Here is a 19,097-nt window from a genome sequence, read left to right as displayed (position 1 = left end):
ATTCCTCCTGACCGTTGTGCAGGTCTGATCTGCAACTACATAAAATCTTTGGTTGAGATTATTGCTGCCAAACGAGGGTCAACCAGTTATTAAATCCAAGGGATCACATACTTTTTCTACCCTGCACTGTGAATGTTTACACGGTATGTTTTTGTGTGTTATTGGTTTAAGCAGACTGTTTGTCTATTGTTGTGACCTAAATGAAGATCAGATACATTTTTAAGACCAATTTATGCAGAAATCCAGGTATTTCCAAAGGACTCACATACTTTTTCTGGCCACTGTATGAAGCTTCATTCTTGTGTGTTTAATTTCTCATGTGTTTTTATTTTCTGTATTGCTGAGGAAGAGCTTGTAAGCATTTCACTGTGAGGTCCACCTGTTGTATTCAGCGCATGTGACAAATACAATTTGGTAAGACCTGTACAGTACAGTAAGCTGACGGAGGGAGTTAGGTGAGCCAGAACTACTGCATGGCATTTAAATGACCCTTTCTACATTTGGTTCTTGACCATGACAGTTGAACACTCTCCAGAAAACAACACACTTGTCAAATCAAAGACAGCCTCTTGAGAGTCAAGATGTTCCAACCTGTGTGGTTGGCTTTCTACAGTCTAATCCTCTTATCTCCTGACCAACGGAGATGCACTGTAGCTTATGAGATAATAATACATTATAGACCTCTCTGCTTCTTCAGTCCACTTTCACCTCGCAAAGTCACAGTTAGACCGCTGCTTAACACATGGTGGAGTTACACCAGCTGGGGAATGTGAACTGGCTATTTCTTGCAGCATTAGAGAAACATCTATGGTCTGTAATAGTTATGTCATTGGCAATGGTAGTGTGAGGGGATTGGGTTTTCCTTTCAGTAAATGCCACGGGATCTTTAATGACTACAGAGTCAGGACCTCAGATTAGCATCTCAATCAAAAGGACGGTTGGGCGAAGGGAGTGCCTCCCCACTGGGCACAGATGTCAGTCTAGTTTTGATTTACATTTGGTTGAATTGTCAACTAACATGAATTCAACGTGAACTCAAACAAAAAAATATCACCATGTCATTGAATTTAGTTTCAAAGTTAGTTGGAACAGGAAAAGCTCATCGCCTCCCTCGCCCCGTTCCCATCTCTCTCCTCCTCGCCATCCTTCAGTTCTCACTCCTGTGCCTGTGCTTTTTCAAGCTAAAGTTCAACTTGAGTTCACAGACAGGAAAATGATCATTAGAATGGTCTTAAATGTGTCTCTCCATTACACTCAGGTGACAATGGCGTATAAGCACCTTCATTAGGCTGGAATATTCCAATCATCTTCTTTCAACATATCTCATTAAAACTTCTTATCTTGGCTAAGAGTGTTCAGCATTTCTGGAGCAGGTATGGTGAGAATGTCTTTCACGTCACCTCAGCCATTTTGTGCATGTCAGGCTAGTGTGGTAGAAAAAGTTGGCGGATTAATTCTGGCACTATAAAATGTTTTCATTAAATTCCAAATCACCTCGCCTAAATCATGTAATAAAAACATAATGTACAATATGCCACACCAATACTCAACAATGCAGTGTACTGTAGTTGTGATTCGAGTCAGTAGTAGATATCTACTGGACAAAACATTCAAGGAAGAAAGACCTAATTGGAAAAAGTTTCTCATTGCAGATTGAAATGCACTTCAGAATGCACGTCTCACCATTCCATTAATACAATTTACACTGTTGGACAGAATGATACATTTTCCTTTTTAATATCTGGATGGACTACCACAAAAAACTTGTGCAGACATGACGTTGGCACAGACCGTTAGAGGTAAGTTTGATATAGCTCTCAGGACTATGAATGGCCTGGTTCCCATAGGAACCCTGTATGGTAGACGGCTGTTTGAAGTTGGAGCTTGCAGGTTTGCCTGTAGACATCCTCCCTCTCTCGCTCTTCAGGCCTGAAGGTAGGTTCATCTTTCTCATTTCTACCATCTCTATTTTCCCCCTGCAGAGTTTGCGAGGCTCTCTGTTACCTCCAGAGAGGAGTGATACACAACCTGGCAATGGCATCTTAATCAGGACAACCACAGGAGGGAGAAGACCGTGGGAGGACAAACAGGAGTTTGGAACGAAAACTTTGTTTAGTCATCAGAGCAGATTGTCTGATGTGTCGGTTAATGTCATTCTCTGAAATGATAAGATTCAGTCATGTGTTTGAGTGTCTTCCATGTGTTTATGAAAGAGTGATCTACTTGTCTATACCAGTGAAAGATTTGTAAAATTCACATCAGATTTTATAGAAATGTCTCCGTCAGTTTCCTTCACTAAATCCATATTGGTGCCTCTATATCAAAATCTATGTAAATGAATACGAGTACATTATTGGCAGCCTCAACAAGTAAATGATGACGTTCATTTTACACCAAGGTCAGGGAATGGGAAATGCTGATGAGGGCTATCAACCCTGTTGGTTGCAAAGGGATAATTGAATGATTGTCTACGATATATGGGCTTTCTCAACATCTACCTCCAGTTCAATCTCCCTCATGGATCGGCTCCCCTGCAAACTCACTTTACTGGGTCTCATCATGGTATTGGGGTATGGCAACTGTGGAGTGTATAAGTTTGTGTTTGATGGTTACTTCAGTAAATCATTGGTGTCTACAAAACAAAATCCTGAAGTCGGACAGACCAAGATAGCAAAGAACTGTAGAGCTGCTGGTTGTGGTGAGATGAGTGAGAGGTGGGCTCTATTGCACCTAGAGCCATGGAGAAGGCAACACTACTCTCCGTCCCAACAGAACTCACTCTGAGATCTCCACCATCTAAATGCAGCCTTACACCCACTCTGGCAACCTACTCACGAATTGTCTGTGGGTATTTAGGCACCACTCCATGAACTAAATGAGTCCAAGCCAACAGTGCCTGCAGAGAAATCACCAACTCTGAAAGAAGTCATTAGAACATTCTCTTCCATTTGGCTTTGTGAAATTGACCAAAAAAGATAGATGACAGCTTTACACTCAATTGCTTTTCTAAATCTACAGACTCATGCATGTCTCAAAGACGTAACCTGACTCTTATACTTGTTTTAGAGTTGTACCAGAATGTTTCAATTGTCTTTATTAATCAACATTTGTATGTACAAATATACTAATGTATGAGACATGGAAAATATTACATCTAGTAGTGCATCTACTGTACACATTTCCCAACTGCATTATGATCAAAGTATTTCACAGAACATTACATTCCATACAGTATCTGCATGTCACTTGAAGCAATGCAGATATGAGCAACTATAGCATTGCAATACAATTATCAGGGATATCATTTTGAATCCCCTCATTTCCACCCCCTAACATTCCTGTTGTTAGACCCAACGTAGTCCATAAAGACTATTGTAAAACGTTCAACTTATAGCAGCGTCATCACTTTATCAGGGAACAGTACAATCATGCATTTCCCTGAGATGCATTATGTCAGCCACACGTCTTGTTTGGCAGCCATTTTGTGGGTTTGGCGACCGGGTATTCTAGTAATTTCAGAATTGCCAATGCACTGAGCCTCTGGTCAGAGCAGCAGATAGGGAGTCTCATTGTAACATTATCCAGTTGTCCAGTTCCGTGAAGCATTCCCCCCTGTGCTATAATGATACCAGCAGTGATCTTTTGTACAGCTGCTCCTCTACCCCATGGCGACCGACCCTACTGGTACCTCTGTGTCACCCACAGTGACCTCCAGCAGGGCCATCCTCCTCAGTGTCCCTCCCACCTATAGAAATGGCCCCTGGGATGGCCAAAGCTGAGGGAGGGGTGGCAGGTCATCTTCCCCCAGGTGCTGGTCACAGTCATAAGCAGTCCCTGCACAGTGCCACCTGGCCCTTACGGTAGTCCCTACAGGGACAGAGGCGGTGGTACTTGGTGTTGGCCCCGGCACAGCTGAACAGCAGAGGGTCTTTCTGGAGGCCACACTCACTACTCTCCACTGAGAAGGCTGGGAAGATGTGGTTGATCTCAGCCTCCACCCCATCACACTGCACCTCCAGCCTGGGTGGAGACACCAGAGAAACATTTCTTTATATATCATTATTCATATTAAGTCATGTGATTTACATTATAATCAATGCTTTTTAAAAAAGGCTTCATAAATGGCTATCAATATCATTACACCAAAGCACATTGGGTAGTGCATTAGAATGAGGGAGGATATTCAGAAGAATTTAAGATGTTTTTCCTCAGTGATCGTGCTGTATAACAGAATCTGCTAAATTACAAGATGTAATGTTGTGTAACAGATGGTGGCGTCATCACATGGTGGTGGAGGAGGGAGGCAGCAGCAGCAGCAGCTCACCCGCTGAAGGCCTCTTTGATATTGATGAAGCGGTAGAAGGCGGGCTCACAGATCAGGCCTGCGCTCTGGCACGCATCTATACATGACTGGCCCTCCAGGGAGACCAGCAGCGTCAGGGCGCTAAGCGGGGGCCAAGAGGGGGAGTGCTGATGTTGGAGGCCCAGGCCAGAGCACTAGAGTTGGGCAGCAGGACAAAGGGGCTGGGGGGGCTGCCTGGCCAACTGCTGGAGGTATTCGCTGAGGGAAATGGAGCTTCGGGTGCACAGAATTCCTGCAGAGTACAATACAACAGAATAACTTCACAATCTGGCTATTGTGTAGTTAGTTAATCTGGCTATTCAGCATTACATTCATCGGTCAATTCTACTGTAGCCTACATTCAGCATTGAAGTGGCAGGTAGCCTCGTGGTTAGAGCGTTGAGCCAGTAACAAAAAAGGTCGGAACAAAAATACCCAAGCCAACAAGGTGAAAAATCTGTCGGTGCCGTTGAGCAAGGCTTAACCCAAATTTGCTCCAGGTGGGCTGTACTAATATGGCTGACCCTGTAAAACAACACATTTCACTGCACCTGTGTGTGACAGTATATATATATATTTTTTTTTAATTCAGCTGTGAACTATACATTCATTCATTAGTTATACATTCTGATGGGTTCTGATTTAGACAGAATAATAAAAGCAGCATCACCATAGCTCTTATGACATACACATTGCCTTCCAGCCTCCTGGAATAATATAATACAGTACCAGTCAAAGTTTGGACACACCTACTCATTCAAGGGTTTCTTTATTTTTACTATTTTCTACACAAGTAAAATAATAGTGAAGACATCAAAACCAGGAAATAACACACATGGAATCATGCAGTAAACAAATCAAAATATATTTTATATTTGAGATTCTTCAAAGTAGCCACCCTTTGCCTTGACAGCTTTGAACACCTGGAATACATTTCAATTAACAGGTGTGCGTTGTTAATTTGTGGAATTTCTTTCCTTCTTAATCCGTTTGAGTCAATCAGTTGTGTTGTGACAAGGTAGGAGTGGTATACAGAAGATAGCCCTATTTGGTAAAAGACCAAGTCCATATTATGGCAAGAACAGCTCAAATAAGCAAAGAGAAATGACAGTTCATCATTACTTTAAGACATGAAGGTCAGTCAATGCGTAAAAATAATTACTTTTAAAGTGTCTTCAAAGTGCAGTCACAAAAAACATCAAGCGCTATGAGGAAACTGGCTCTCATGAGGACTGCCACAGGAAAGGAAGAACCAGAGATGCCTCTGCTGCAGAGGATAAGATCATTAGAGTTAACTGCACCTCAGATAGCAGCCCAAATAAATGCTTCAGCGTTCAAGTAACAGACACATCAACAGTTCAGAGGAGACTGGGTGAATCAGGCCATTGTCGAATTGCTGCAAAGAAACCACTACTAAAGGACACCAATAAGAAAAAGTGGCTTGCTTTGGCCAAGAAACACGATCAATGGACATTAGACTGGTGCAAATCTGGCCTTTGATCTGATGAGTCTAAATTTGCGTTTTTTTGTTTCCAGCCGCCATGTCTTTGTGAGACACAGAGTAGGTGAACGGATGATCTCTGCATGTGTGGTTCCCCCCGTGAAGCATGGAAGAGGAGGTGTGATGGTGTGTGGGTGCTTTGCTGGTGACACTGTCTGTGATTTATGAATGAGTAGGTGTGTCAGAACTTTTGACTGGTACTGTATATACACACATACCGGTATACATAATTTTGATAGCAGGACACTGTAAAGTCCATTATCCCTCTGAAGAGTATGAATCCGAAGCAACCTGCCTACACATAGTTTGATGAACAACATAGCTACTGTAGTAGGTAGAAGCTGTGTGCTGGAAACCCTAGGTAGAGCATGGGTGAAATAGGCAATGTGGTGCTCATGGGAATTTCCTTTATTTTTTCAGCTTCAGCCTATTTTCAATTAAAACCTTGTTTTTAAATTCCAAGGTTTTTACACTGGAAGGTGATTATGCAACATTATTATACAACATAATTACGCAATAAGGCCCAGGGTGGGGTGGGGGGGTATATGGCCAATATACCACGGCTAAGGGCTGTTCAACATCTCAACCACTATTTGTATCAGTTTGAATCATTTTCAATGGTGGCTTTTATTTTGAAGGTGAACCGCAAATTCCACTATTGTGGCTAGCTTCACACAGTTGAAAAATATCCAACACTTGGCAGAGTAGTTAGTTTGGCACTGTGTAAGAGTGTCTTGGAAAGTATTATGGATATTAAACTGATGAGTTTCTCTGATGCTAGCAAGCATGCATTTGCACAGCTTACATATTCTTTCAGAAATGCTACAAAAAGGTAGCATCTTTGGCACTTATCGGACAGAAATGAGCACGTGAGAGGATAAATTATAAATGGACAAAAAACTGTTACACCTACACATTCAGTCAATCTGGCATTTTTTAAATCCCGATGGTCGCTTTATAGAAGCTATAGTCTCGTTTAACTCGACGTCTAGAATTTTAGCTAGGTAGGCGCAAGAAATTCTCTGCTATGTGGTTCTCAGTAATGGCTCATGACAAGAGGCAGTGAGTGTGTTGAATACCTTCAATCAAGTTGATTTGCGAATTTTCATTGAGATTGGTGTCATATTGGCTTAGATATGATGGTAGGGAGATATGAATTTAACACTGAACTATCGTCATGTCTATAATACAGTTATGTCACCAATAATCAAATGAGTTTCAGGCAGGAATCAACCCTGGGAGAGCACCTCCCCCAGTCAGTCCTATTCATAAGGAACAGGTAATAATATTTCGGCGACATCTTCCTCTGACCCCCAGTCCGGTTTATTAAACAGGCTCCCAGCGCCCTGCTGCAATAACCAGGCCTCCTCCACTCCACCACACCACAGCCCCCCAGCCCTGGGCTACTGCTCAACAGGAAAACAGGGCGAGCTGTCACCCACCTCATCCGGAGTCTGTGTGTGTGTGTGTGTGTGTGTGTGTGTGTGTGTCATTAGAAAGCAGTATAAAAATTTGAAATAAAGAATCCGTGAGGATCATAGGGGTCAGTGCTGCCCACGGAGGAGGATAGAAGGGTTGTTGCTGATTGGGAGTCTGGTCTCGTACATGCCAGGCGGGCAGTCTCAGTCAGTCACAGCCCACTGAGCACACTACTCTGTGTGTGATGGGCAGATGGGGCAGTGGATCAGAGCTGGGCATAGGCCACCCTATTTCCCCTTTTCTCCCACTGCCACGGCCTTAACCAGACTGGCAGACAGGCCCCTCGGTGCACCGCACAAATCATCTCAGCATGATGAACGTACTGGAGCATGACAATGTGTAGAATTGTGCAAAGAAATATAGTGTGTGTGTGGTTGTGGACATGTTTAACCACAAGAATAGTAAACAAACAAACATTTGACCAACTGGCGACATTTTGTTTAACCCCACAAGGTCAAATGTTAGAATTAGGTTCAGGGTTTGGAGCTAGGGTTAGGGAAAATAAGATTTTGAATGGACTGAATTGTATGTCCCCACATGGTTAGTTAAACAGGACTGTGTGTGTGTATAAATTAGCTCTTTTATTTGTATACAGCACAGTGTGACTTCATCTTGCCTGTGCATAAATAAATGTGGATGAGGTTGGCCGGTGTATGCAACACAAACCCACCTGGTTCTGGATGTAAGCATGCACTCTCTCCAGCATCCCCTCACAGGTGTACTCATAGGGCAGATATGGCTCCACCTGCAGAAAGGGAATCACACACCATCGGCTTTAGACCTCTAACACCACAGCTATAATAGTACTGCAACGGTTTACCGTTAATCAAAGCTGACGTATTCATTAAGGTCACTGTGAACAGCTTCATTATGAGCTGCTTCATATTAGAACCAATGACCTCATACATCACAGGTGACAGCCTTTGACTTGATTTCATTACTCTATTAACATCGACTACATCAATATGACAAACAATGGATTAAGCTGACAATCGACCACAGGTTATGTACGAGCTGCTAAACCGAATCTTTTTAACAACTCACTGGGAGGATGTGGTGATCATCCTACCTTTGACCTTTACCAGATGATGTGAAAACTTTCTCCAGAGCACATTTCATAGAGTTACAGGTGAGAACGTATGTTACATACACGACAGATGCTGTGACACTGCAGTGAAAACAGCACAGAGAAGGCATCTCTTTTCAATGCAGCAGTGAACACACGTTAGTCATCAGTGTCAAAGGATGAAGTCTGCAGGTCAATGCTTTCTATTTTGCTGTTATCCAAAGCCTATTTGGGTTCGATTACATAAATAATGAATGATACATGTTGGAGTGGGAAATGTTCAATCAGTGTGATGGTACTGTAGTCCCATTCCACATCACCTAACCTAAGATGTCTGTGCCATTTAAAAGAGATCTCATTGTTTACCATCAGGCCTCTCAGAGGCACTTGGGCTTTTAAACTGATAAATGGTTCCTTTTAGCATTCACTTCCTTTTAGCGCTCACTTACTTGTTTATTTCATCTGAGTTTAATGAAATGTATCTGGCACGTCATCAGCTATTCCAGAATGCAATTTGCCTTTTGGGCATCTTTATATAATGGAAAGAAAGGAACAGGAAAACACAGCTCTCCATGGAGTCGGAATTGAATTTAGCTTTAGAATACATGTACATCTCTAAACCGACCTGATTACAATATCACCAATGGTGTAAAGTACTTAAGTAAAAATACTAGAAAGTACTAGTTAAGTAGTTTTTTGTGGGGTATCTGTACTTTAATTGACTATTTATATTTTTGACAACTTTTACTTCACTACTTTCCTGAAGAAAATAATGTACTTTTTACTCCATACATTTTCCCTGACACCCAGAAGTACGAGTTACATTTCGAATACTTAGCAGGTCAGAAAGATGTGCCAATTCACACACATCATGAGAACAACCCTGGTTATCCCTACTGCTTCTGCCTCACTAAACACAAATGCTTTGTTAATTAATTATTTCTAAGTGTTGAGGTGTGCCCCTGGCTATCTGTAAAATAATAAAACAAGAAAATTATGCCATCTGGTTTGCTTAATATAAGGAACGTGAAATTATTTATAAGTATAATTAAAACCAAATCATTTTAGACTTTTACTGGGTGACTTTCACTAGAGTCATTTTCTATTAAAGTATCTTTACTTTTACTCAAGTATGACAATTGGGTACTTTTTACACCAGTGAATATCACAGGGATTAGTATTGTTGTTCACCCACATTGGATCAAAGAGGGGACATGTTTTTCTTCACCTTCAGTGTGTACTGTGTATAGTACGGTGTATTTGGAAAGTATTCAGACCCCTTGACTTTTTCCTCATTGTGTTACAGCCTTATTCTAAAATGTGTTTGATTTCCCCTAATCTATCTAAACACAATACCCCACAATGACAAATCAAAAACAGATATTTAGACATTTTTGCAAATGTATAAACTTTTTGGGGGAAATATCACATTTACGTAAGTATTCAGACCCTTTTTTACCTAGTCATTTGTTTAAGCACCTTTGGCAGTGATTACAGCCTTCAGTCTTCTTGGGTATGATGATATAAGCTTGGCACACAAGTATTTGGGGAGTTCCTACCACTCTTCTCTGCAGATCCTCTCAAGCTCTGTCAGGTTGGATGGGGAGCGTCGCTGCACAGCTATTTTCAGGTCTCTCCAGATATGTTTGATTGGGTTCATGTCCAGGCTCTGGCTGGGCCACTCAAGGACATTCAGAGATGTGTCCCGAAGCCACTCCTGCGTTGTCTTGGCTGTGTGCTTTGGGTCATTGTCCTGTTGGATGGTGAACCTTCGTCCCCAGTCTGAAGGTCCTGAGGGCTTTGGAGCAGGTTTTCATCAAGGATCACTCTGTACTTTGCTCCATTCATCTTTCCCTCGATCCTGACTAGTCTCCCAGTCCCTGCTGCTGAAAAACATCCCCACAGCATGATGCTGCCACCACCATGCTTCACCGTAGGGATGGTGCCAGGTTTCCTCCAGACGTGACGCTTGGAATTCAGGCCAAAAATTTCTATCTTGGTTTCATCAGACCAGAGAATCTTGTTTCTCGTGGTCAGAGTCCTTTGGGTGCCTTTTGGCAAACTCTAAGTGGGCTGTCATGTGCCTTTTACTGAGGAGTGGCTTCCGTCTGGCCACTCTACCACAAAGGCCTGATTGGTGGAACGCTCCAGAGATGGTTGGCCACTGTGTTCTTGGGGACCTTCAATGCTACATAATTTTTTGGTATCCTTCCCCAGATCTGTGCCTCCACACAATCCTGTCTCGGAGCTCTACGGACAATTCCTTCGACCTCATGGCTTGATTTTTGCTCTGACATGCACTGTTAACTGTGGGAACTTACTGTATATAAACAGGTTTGTGCCTTTCCAAATCATGTCCAATCAATTGCATTTACCACAGGTGGACTCCAATCAAGTTGTAGAAACATCTCAAGTATGATCAATGGAAACAGGATGCACCTGAACTCAATTTCGAGTCTCATAGCAAAGGGTCTGAATACTTATGTAAAATGTGATATGTTTTTATTTGTAATTAACTTGCTAACATAAAAACCTGTTTTCACTTTGTCATTATGGGGTATTGTGTGTAGATTAATAAGGAAACTAATTTATTTAATACATTTTAGAATAAGCTGTAATGTAACAAAAAGTGGAAAAAGTCAAGGGGTCTGGGGCCTCCCGAGTGGTGCAAAGGTCTAAAGCACTGCATCGCAGCGCTTGAGGTGTCACTATAGACCCGGGTTCGATCCTAGGCTGTATCACAACCAGCCGTGAACGGGAGTCCCATAGGGCGGCGCACAATTGGCCCAGCGTCGTCCAGGTTAGGGGAGGGTTTGGCCGGGGGGAGCTTTACTTTGCTCATTGCGCTCTAGTGACTTCTTGTGGCGGGCCAGGTGCTTACAGCCTGACCTCGGTCATCAGTTGAACGGTGTTTCCTCCAACACATTGGTGTGGATGGCGTCCGGGTTAGGTGGGCGGGTGTTAAGGAGTGTGGTTTGGTGGGTCATGATTCGCCTCTCCCGAGCTCGTTGAGGAGTTGCAGCGATGAGACAAGATCGTAATGGGATATGACGAAAAAAGTGGGGTAAAAAAATAAATATTACAAAAATGTAAAAGTCAAGGGGTCTAAATACTTTCTGAATGCACTGTATATCAACATAATGAGAAGTGCTTGTGTCCTGTTATTTAGTCGTTTTGTTTTTCTCCTGCCCCTCTCCTCCACTCCTAACCCATTACATGCACGTGTTCTACCACAGCATTACGTCAAGTAGATGCTCCGTTTTGGTTCCCTCAGCAGCAAGTCTGGGCTATATTTAACCTGCCATTATTCCCCGCGTGGTGGGGGATCGATTGGACGTACCTTGCATGTTGGCCTGGCAACAGATTGAGCACAGCATGATAGATTAATATCATCTCCAGTAGACAATGGTTAGTGCCTGGAGAAGACAGTATGGGTCCTCTGGAAGACTGCCATGTTAAACCAGGTGTCTGCTGCCCAGTTTACCTACTAAGCAACTCCATCTCTGAGGCAATTAGGACTTAAGTCCTTGGAAAGATCCCAGCTATGCAGTTTGCAGTTACACTGGATCCTGTCACTAACAGCTCAATTAGCAATGTGAGAGAGAAGTGGGTCATAACTGGAAATACAGTCTGTGGGAGAGGAGATTATATACCTCCACGGCACCATTAATCATATGCGTAGGTAATGTTAATACTCAATACTTTCTTTAACATGAGATGCAGTGAAGATAATACATCTGAAAGGTCATTTGAAATCCTGTGGTCCTCTGTAGCCAGGATAGTGGGTTTGATTCCCGGGACCATCCATACTTAAAATGTATGCACACATGACTGTACGTCGCTTTGGATAAAAGTATCTGCTAAATGGCATATATTATATTATCATCTCAAGTGAACATACTAACCTTGGTCTTCATGATGTCCCGTATGGCAGACTCAAACTCTTGGGAGTTGTTGAAATCCACCGTGATGACATGTGGCCTGCCTATATACTGCTCAGCATAGGGATGCTGTGAGGAGACCTGATGGAGGAATTAACACAATACTATATCAGTCAATACAGTCTCCGTCCAGACAATACATGGACACAGCCACGAGCAGAGAAGCACACGAGTCAGGTTGAGGCCTACCTTGCACTAATTCACTGACTAACATTCATTTTCTCGACAGTTGTCTCTGACACCACAGAGACAACCCGCTCACCTGTCTGGAAGTGGGCTTCCCTCTGAAGAACTCATGGTTGAGGGAACTGTGGGACGGCTTAAACTTGGGCTGCAGGAAGATGCAGCCGTTGGCTATGGCCTCTAAAGGGGCTGGCCCTTCGTATGGGAAGCCAAACCCAATGAAGAGCTTGTTTGAGAGAGGAAAAGAAAAATATGAACCAAACTGCTGCTGTTTACTGGCAACTTGAAGTATATTATATAAAAAGGTATTGAAACCCTCCATACCTTGGCCTTTCTGAGCAGATGTTGCAGCTCTTGCTGGGGCAGCAGGCCGTGGTTTTTGACAAAAGCAGGCACCTCTGGAGGGCGCTGTGTCTCATAATAGACAGTGCCATGGATATCCATGTAGCGGTGCAGAATGGCCAGGAACCTTTCCTTACCCTATGAGTCAATGGAACAAATGGTTAGGACGGACTGGCCACACAGTATAATCTATCTATCCACCCCAAATATGCAGAATGTAACTCCTTTTTTGAACCAATTCTGTATGAGTTCAAAGTTCTTCTCAAACATAAAGTTATGTTCAGTGTGTTGGTTGCAGGCATAACCAAGACAGGGGCAAACATGTTATTCATGACATTGGCTGTCAGCCTCTTCTGCTTAGAGATTCCTCCATATTATCGGTGTCACCCTCCTGGGACTGAAGAGCAACGGAGAATGTGCTCAACCTGTGAAGACTACAGTAGCATGAGGGTCATCTCTCAGAAGAGTTTTAAAAACCCTTGACTGATAGACATCTCACCCTGGAGAGATTCTGATTGGTGCAGGGCAGTGTGGACAGAAGCCTGTATGACTGACTGTTACTAGGATTAGTGGGGTGGCTGCTGGGGCCTCTGGTGCATATATAGACTGGCATAGCCAATTAGAATGGTGATCTGATTTCCTACACCAAGCAACAGCAGCACCAGGGGCAAATGACACGAGAATGGCCATAGAGTGTGAAGAGAAAGCATGGGTTTCACCTTGGCTACAGCAGCACACTGGTCACTGATCATAGAGATGTATTGGGTGAGCATGATTTACATATAGTGGTGAGAATGGTGTATTGCTTCAAATCTTCAGTGGCATACTTAGCCTAACATAGAACATTTGTACTGAACACAATATAAATAAATATGCATGAGCTTTCCCTCTGTAGACTAAGAACCCTTCCAGTTGTAAATAGAACCACTGATGTCATTGCAGATGCTCCATATAAAAGAGCACACAAAGTAAAACTATCATTAGTGGAGAGCTGACATTCTGAGTATTGATTAACACTCCACCTTTTGTATTTTCCTAAACCTGTTATAGGGCAGCAGTTTATTGATCTGACAGGGGGGTGACAGAAGATGCAGATAGACCAGGGCGAACGCAACCCTCAGGCCTTTTTATAAAAACTCCGGTATCTTTATGGTAGATAAAGATGATTCACCTGAAACATCTTTCTGTGTCTGAAGAGCTAAAGCTGCTGACTCATTCCAAAATAATTGTAGTTAACTGTCTGGCACATTTAATGGAACATTAACACATTCATTGTGCCTGAACAGGATCAATCTCTATAAAAGGAATCTGCAGAGAAACCAAACACCAGGGACAGTCTGTACTACGGCTCAATGTAAAACAAATTTTCAGAGGGTGTTCAAAACGTCAATCATTGACAGGAAGTGCAGGTATCCTTACTTGGAGCTGGAGATGATCCGTCAACATGACATGAGAGCAGAATAGGAGGAAACCATGTGGGAAGGAGGAAAGACAAGAGAGAGTGAGTGGGAGAGATAAAATGATAGTCATTTTGTCTCCTTGTGGACATACAGCTGTAGTACAACACATAGCTGACAAGCATGTGAACCGGAGAGCTGAGGATGATGCCAGAAGCAGTGAGGGGTAGTCAGTGTCGAGGGAGGGCCAGACACAGATGACAATCACACTCGTAAATATTATACCTCGCACGCCGTACCTCAAACTGTTCAGAGTGAGGGGGAATTCAATAAGCGTAGAGAGGGAGAGAACAAATGCAGCTGATTCGACCACGGGGAGGCGGCCAGACACATCAATAAGTGATGCCTTTTTCCTGTAGCTTGGAGGGAGAATTTACGCTAAACAAAAACAATTGCCACTTCCACAACACTCACACCTCTCTGGGCGTACGTACATATACCTAGCAGATTGAAGTGTCATGCTTGGCAGATAGGAGAGAATAACTTAGGCACGTTTCAGCTTGTCTCTGGAAGTGGGGTGCACTCCATTTATGACATCATGACAGAATACACTGCAGCGTATAACAGACTGCTGACTGTTGTGTAAATATGTTGAGACGCCACCTCAACTGGACTGCATCGTAGTAGGGAAAAAGTCATTTGTTTGTTGACATCTTGTAAACAGGAGCAGGTGATGCGCCCATTGGGGTGTCAGTCAAATGCACTCTCAACAATATGGCTTTCTTTGCTTGAGTTGTGACATTAGTGGTGTAGAAATGGAACATTAAAATCCATATGATCACCTTCCACATGCTGGCCTCTTTGCCGTACACCACTGCCATGCTGTCCACCTTGTTCCTCTGGATGCTCAGCCTCTCTGTGCCGTTCAGCTCCTCAGCCACAAAACCCATGAAGGAGTTGTCTGGAGTGTGTGCTGTGAGGGACAAACATAGCAAAGTGCTCAATAAGTCAAGCTCAAGCTCAATAAGTCAAAGTCAATGTAACGACGTGCTCTGAGAGTCGGGAAACAAGTTCAGGGAGTGAGTGTTTAAATAAAATAAATGGAACATAAAACAAAACAAGAAAAAACTACCAGCACACAGACATGAAACAGAAACAATGACACCTGGGGAAGGAACCAAGGGGAGTGACATACAGTTGAAGTCAGAAGTCTACATAAACTTAGGTTGGAGTCATTCAAATGAGTTTTTCAACCACTCCACAAATTTCTTCTTCTACTTTGCACATAACCACAAGTCATTTTCCAACAATTGTTACAGCCAGATTATTTCACTAATAATTCACTGTACCACAATTCCAGTGGGTCAGAAGTTTACATACACTAAGTTGACTGTGCCTTTAAACAGCTTGGAAAATTCCATAAAATGATGTCATGCCTTTAGAAGCTTCTGATAATTTACATACAGGCTAATTTACATTATTTGAGTCAATTGGAGGTGTATCTGTGGATGTATTTCAAGGCCTACCTTCAAACTCAGTGCCTCTTTGCTTGACATCATGGGAAAATCAAAAGAAATCAGCCCCAAAAAATTGTAGACCTCCACAATTCTGGTTCATCCTTGGGAGCAATTTCCAAAAGCCTGAAAGTACCACGTTCATCTGTGCAAACAATTATACGCAAGTATAAACACCATGGGACCACGCAGCCGTCACACCACTTAGGAAGGAGACGTGTTCTGTCTCCTAGAGATGAACGTACATCATATTTTTTGGAGAAATGTCCTCTGGTCGGATGAAACAAAAATAGAACTGTTTGGCCATAATGACCATTATTATGTTTGGAGGGAAAAGGGTGATGCTTGCAAGCCGAAGAACATCATCCCAACCATGAAACACGGGGGTGGCAGCATCAATGTTGTGGGGGTGTTTTTCTGCAGGAGGGGCTGGTGCACTTCAAAATAGATGGAATCATGAGGTAGTAAAATTATGTGGATATATTGAAGCAACATCTCCAGACGTCAGTCAGGAAGTTAAAGCTTGGTCGCAAATGTGTCTTCCAAATAGACAAAGACCCCAAGCATACTTCCAAAGTTGTGGCAAAATGGCTTAAGGACAACAAAGTCAAGGTATTGGAGTGGCCATCACAATGCCCTGACCTCACTCCTATAGAAAATGTGTGGACAGAACTGAAAAAGTGTGTGAAGGCAAGGAGGCCTACAAACCTGACTCAGTCACACCACCTCTGTCAGGAGGAATGGGCCAAAATTCACCCAACTTATTGCGGGAAGCTTGTGGAAGGCTACCCGAAACGTTTGATCCAAGTTAAAAAATGTAAAGGCAATGCTACAAAATACTCATTGAGTGTATGTAAACTTCTGACCCACTGGGAATGTGATGAAATAAATAAAAGCTGAAATAATTCATTCTCTGGACTATTATTCTGACATTTCACATTCTTAAAATAAAGTGGTGATCCTAACTGACCTAAAACAGGGAATATTTACTAGGATTAAATGTCAGGAATTGTGAAAAAGTGAGTTTAAATGTATTTGGCTAAGGTGTGTGTAAACTTCCGACTTCAGCTGTATATAGGGCAGGTAATCAAGGAAGTGATGGAGTCCAGGTGAGTCTGAAGACCTGCACACGCACGTAATGATGGTGACAGGTGTGCGCCATTTCGAGCAGCCTGGTAACCTAGAGAAGGACAGTGGTCACTCCATAAACCAGGAAACAAAGCAAGACCTGAGTATTCCCAGTACACATGAAAAATAAAAAAAGCCATGAGAATCATATATATATATATATATACATACACACTGCTCAAAAAAATAAAGGGAACACTTAAACAACACAATGTAACTCCATGTCAATCACACTTATGTGAAATCAAACTGTCCACTTAGGAAGCAACACTGATTGACAATACATTTCACATGCTGTTGTGCAAATGGCATAGACAACAGGTGGAAATTATAGGCAATTAGCAAGACACCCCCAATAAAGGAGTGGTTCTGCAGGTGTTGATCACAGACCACTTCTCAGTTCCTATGCTTCCTGGCTGATGTTTTGGTCACTTTTGAATGCTGGCGGTGCTTTCACTCTAGTGGTAGCATGAGACGGAGTCTACAACCCACACAAGTGGCTCAGGTAGTGCAGCTCATCTAGGAGGTCACTTCAATGCGAGCTGTGGCAAGAAGGTTTGCTGTGTCTGTCAGCGTAGTGTCCAGAGCATGGAGGCGCTACCAGGAGACAGGCCAGTACATCAGGAGACGTGGAGGAGGCTGTAGGAGGGCAACAACCCAGCAGCAGGACCGCTATCGCCGCCTTTATGCAAGGAGGAGCACTGCCAGAGCCCTGCAAAATAACCTCCAGCAGGCCACAAATGTGCATGTGTCTGCTCAAACGGTCAGAAACAGACTCCATGAGGGTGGTATGAGGGCCCGACGTCCACAGGTGGGGATTGTGCTTACAGCCCAACACCGTGCAGGACGTTTGGCATTTGCCAGAGAACGCCAAGATTGGCAAATTCGCCACTGGCGCCCTGTGCTCTTCACAGATGAAAGCAGGTTCACACTGAGCACATGTGACAGACGTGACAGAGTCTGGAGACACCGTGGAGAACGTTCTGCTGCCTGCAACATCCTCCAGCATGACCGGTTTGGCGGTGGGTCAGTCATGGTGTGGGGTGGCATTTCTTTGGGGGGGGCCGCACAGCCCTCCATGTGCTCGCTAGAGGTAGCCTGATTGCCATTAGGTACCGAGATGAGATCCTCAGACCCCTTGTGAGACCATATGCTGGTGCGGTTGGCCCTGGGTTCCTAATGCAAGACAATGCTAGACCTCATGTACTGGAGTGTGTCAGCAGTTCCTGCAAGAGGAAGGCATTGATGCTATGGGACTGGCCTGCCCGTTCCCCAGACCTGAATCCAATTGAGCACATCTGGGACATCATGTCTCGCTCCATCCACCAACGCCATGTTGCACCACAAACTGTCCAGGAGTTGCCGGATGCTTTAGTCCAGGTCTGGGAGGAGATCCCTCAGGAGACCATCCGCCACCTCATCAGGAGCATACCCAGGCGTTGTAGGGAGGTCATACAGGCACGTGGAGGCCACACACACTACTGAGCCTCATTTTGACTTGTTTTAAGGACATTACATCAAAGTTGGATCAGCCTGTAGTGTGGTTTTCCACTTTAATTTTGAGTGTGACTCCAAATCCAGACCTCCGTGGGTTGATAAATTTGATTTCCATTGATAATTTTTGTGTGATTGTTGTCAGCACATTCAACTATGTAAAGAAAAAAGTATTTAATAAGAATATTTCATTCATTAAGATCTAGGATGTGTTATTTTAGTGTTCCCTTTATTTTTTTGAGCAGTGTATATACAGTGGGGCAAAAAAGTATTTAGTCAGCCACCAATTGTGCAAGTTCCCCCACTTAAAAATATGAGAGAGGCCTGTAATTTTCATCATAGGTACACTTCAACTATGACAGACAAAATGAGGAAAGAAAATCCAGAAAATCATATTGTAGGATTTTTAATGAATTTATTTGCAAATTATGGTGGAAAATAAGTATTTGGTCAATAACAAAAGTTTCTCAATACTTTGTTATATACCCTTTGTTGGCAATGACAGAGGTCAAATGTTTTCTGTAAGTCTTCACAAGGTTTTCACACACTGTTGCTGGTATTTTGGCCCATTCCTCCATGCAGATCTCCTCTAGAGCAGTGATGTTTTGGGGCTGTTGCTGGGCAACATGGCCTTTCAACTCCCTCCAAAGATTTTCTATGGGGTTGAGATCTGGAGACTGGCTAGGCCACTCCAGGACCTTGAAATGCTT

The 19,097-nt window shown here is 43.2% G+C and overlaps 1 pseudogene; it reads right to left on the bottom strand.

Moving 5' to 3' along the window:
* Positions 1 to 3,078: 3,078 nt before the first annotated feature.
* LOC115104299 (alpha-1,6-mannosylglycoprotein 6-beta-N-acetylglucosaminyltransferase B-like) overlaps positions 3,079 to 19,097 on the bottom strand; it is a 91,538-nt pseudogene continuing 75,519 nt past the window's right edge.

Source organism: Oncorhynchus nerka, linkage group LG21 (assembly GCF_034236695.1).
Source record: "Oncorhynchus nerka isolate Pitt River linkage group LG21, Oner_Uvic_2.0, whole genome shotgun sequence".
Classification (NCBI taxonomy): Eukaryota; Metazoa; Chordata; class Actinopteri; order Salmoniformes; family Salmonidae; genus Oncorhynchus; species Oncorhynchus nerka.
Note: the sequence above shows the minus strand (reverse complement) of the source record. Positions and strands in the feature narration are given on the sequence as shown.